Source organism: Carlito syrichta, unplaced genomic scaffold (assembly GCF_000164805.1).
Source record: "Carlito syrichta isolate Samal-C Ts95f unplaced genomic scaffold, Tarsius_syrichta-2.0.1 Scaffold315142, whole genome shotgun sequence".
Classification (NCBI taxonomy): Eukaryota; Metazoa; Chordata; class Mammalia; order Primates; family Tarsiidae; genus Carlito; species Carlito syrichta.
Genome location: NW_007259238.1, coordinates 302448 through 305848, shown reverse-complemented (window position 1 = coordinate 305848; position 3401 = coordinate 302448).

Genomic DNA, 3401 nt, shown 5'->3' with positions numbered 1-3401 from the left:
AATACTAATAATATTCTAAAAACAATACTACAATTGGCTTTTCTTCCTTCTAGTTTTCTTTCCCTTATAGGCTTTATAAAGCATAGTTTAAAATTTATTTGTTTATTTATTTATTTATTTATTTTTTGAGTCAGAGTCTCACTCTGGAGGACAGTGGCATGCTCACAGCCACCGCAGCCTCAACCTACTGGACTCAGGTGATCCTTCCGCCTCAGCCTTCCAAGTAGCTGGAACCACAAGCGGGTGCCATCACACCCCACTAAAGTTTTGATTTATTGTAGAGGCGAGGTCTCGCCTTGTTGCTCAGGCTGGTCTCGAATCCTTGAGCTCAGGCAATCCTCTTGCCTCCACCTCCCAAAGTGCTGGGATTACAGGCTTGAGCCACCATGCCGGGCTAAAAGTAAATTTATATATGTACGATGTATCTTGCTTTTTCTTTGCTAAATGTTATCTTGTAAACATTTTTTTTTCACACAACTTCAGCATATTCATCACTGCATGATATTATCTTCTCAATTGTTGAACATTTAGGCTATTTCTAATTTTTCTCAGTATGTTTTTGTTTTCTAGGGCTGCCATAATGAAGTGCTATATGTTGGGTGGCTTAGACAACAGAGATTTATTTTTCATATTCTGGAGGCCAGAAATTCAAGATCAAGATGTTGCAGGGCTGGTTTCTGCTGGGGTCCTCTCTCTTGGTAGATGGCCACCTTCTTTCTGTCTTTTCTCTATATATGCTGTATGTTCAAATTTCCCCTTATAAACACACCAGTCAAATCGCATTAGGGCTCAATCTAATGGTCTCATTTTAATTTAGTCACCTTTATGAAGCACCTATTTCCAAATACAGTCATGTTTCGAGGTACTAGGGGTTAGAGTTCCAACATATGAATGAGGGGGGCACATTTCAGCCCATAACACATTGTATTTTTTTTTGAGTTGTGGTCTCACTCTATCACCCAGGCTGGAATGCAGTGGCACACTCACAGCCACCACAGCCTCGACCTGCTGGGCTCAGGCAATCCTTCCACCTCAGCCTTCCAAGCAGCTGGAACTACAGTCACGCACCACCACACCTGGCTAATTTTTTTATTTATTGTAGAGACAAGGTCTCGCCAAGTTGCCTAGACTGGTCTTGAACCCATGGGCTCAATCCTCTCACCTCGGTCGCCCAAAGTGCTGGGATTATAGGCGTGAGACACCATGCCCTGCAACACATTGTATATAATGTTTTCTCACCTGCATTTTAGATTATTATCTGAGGGTAGATTTCCAGAGTGGGAGTCATTGGGCCAAACGATAAAAATATCTTAAAGCTCTTGAAAATTGCTTTCTTGAATAATATAACAATTAGTACCGCAACAGCTTGCTTAATTACCTTTTAAATAGGTGAATGAAATAACTAAGAATTCTGTTCGGCTGCATATACCAGTAACTTGTTCATGATAATTTAACTCAATATAAGTTTATTTTCCAGAACCAACAATGTGGTCTCGTGTCGCACCAGTGTCATGGGCACCTTCTTTGTTTCTGGTCTTCCACCTCTGCCATCTCTGGCCCGGGGCTGTCACTTTCTGGTCTTTGCCCTTGCTGTCCTCTCTGTTTCTTACCCCAAGACCTCTAGATCTTTACCTGAAGGCACCTTTGCCATGAGCCATTTCCTGGCCACCCTTCAAAAATTCCACTTTCCTTTCTTTTCCTACACCTCTTCCCTGCTATGCCTTTTCCTTCTTAGCATTTATTGTTTTTTTTTTGTTTGTTTTTTTTTTTTGAGTTTGAGTCTCACTCTGTCACCCAGACTGGAGTACAGTGGCCGCTCCCTGCCACCGCAGCCTCGACCTGCCGGGCTCCAGCTATCCTTCCGCCTCAGCCTTCCAAGTAGCCGGAATTCAAGGCATGCGCTACCACGCCCGGCTGATTTTTTGATTTATTGTAGAGATGAGGTCTCGCTGCCCAGGCAGGTCTCGAACCCACGGGCTCAGGCAATCCACTCACCTCAGCCTCCCAAAGGCATTTATTGTTTTTAATACTACATATTTTAATCATGCATGCTATCTGTAGCCCAGACTGACTTTCCCTTCCCTCCCTCCCTCCCTTCTCCCCTCCTTTCCCTTCTTCATTTTCTTCTCTCTTATTGTAAAGTGGCTTACCCAAGATTATGCAGAAAGTTGATGACAAAGCTAGAAGAACCTCACACTCGTTTTTGGAGCTTCCTGCCCTTTCTTTTTCTTTCTCTCTTTTTTTGTTTTAGAGTCAGAATCTCACTCCATCACCCACGCTGGAAGGCAGCAGCATGTTCACGACTCCTGCAGCCTCAACCTGCTGGACTCAGGTGATCCTTCCCCCTCAGTCTTTCAAGTAGCTGGAACCACAGGCACGTGCCACAACGCCTGGTTAATTTTTTGATTTGTTGTAGAGACAGGGTCTTGTCAAGTTGCCCAGGCTGGTCTCAAACCCCTGGGCTCAGGCAATCCTCTCACCTCCACCTCCCAAAGTGCTGGGATTACAGGCATGAACCACCGTGCCCTGCTTTCCTGCACTTTCTATCACTCCTAAGCAAGAATGTCATTGATTTAAGAATTAAGCGGGCGTAGTGGCTCATGCCTGTAAGCCCAGCACTTTGGGAGGCTGAGGTGAGAGGATTGCCTGAGCCCATGGGTTTGAGACCAGCCCGGGCAACATGGTGAGATCTCATCTCCACAATAAATCAAAAGATTAGCTGGGCGTGGTGGTGCACATCTGTGGTTCCAGCTTTTTGGAAGGCTGAGGTGGAAGAATCGCCTGAGTCCAGCAAGTTGAGGCTGTAGTAGTCATAAGTGTGCCACTGCACTTCAGCCTAGATGACAGAGTGAGAGGGTCAGACTTCTACTCAAAAAAAAAAAAAAAAAAAAAAAAAAAAGAATTAGACAGGCTGGGCATGGTGGCTCATGCCTATAATCCCAGCACTTTGAGAGGTCAAAGCAGGAGGATTGCTTGAGCCCAGGAGTTTGAGACCAGCCTGGGCTACATAGCAAGACCTCATTTCTACAAAAAATAAAAAAGTTAGCCGGGTGTGGTGGTATGTACCTGTAGTCCCGCTACTCAGGATGCTGAGGTGGAAGGTTGGCCTGAGACTAGGAGATCAAGGCTTTGGTGAGCTGTGAGCGTGCCACTGTACTCCAGCCTGGTGGCAGAGTGAGACCCTGACTCAAAAAACCCCCCAAAAAACAAAAAAATAAACAAAATTAGCCTAGCAGGTTTATAAATATAGTGTGCTAGTTGAATTTAGATTCAAAAGCTTAAGCAAAGCTTTTGAAACAGAATGCTGACTGGGTCACATTTTGAAATCAGTAATGCAGTATTTCTTTTTTCTTATTTTTTTTTTGAGTTGGAGTCTCACTCTGTCGCCCAGACTGGAGTGC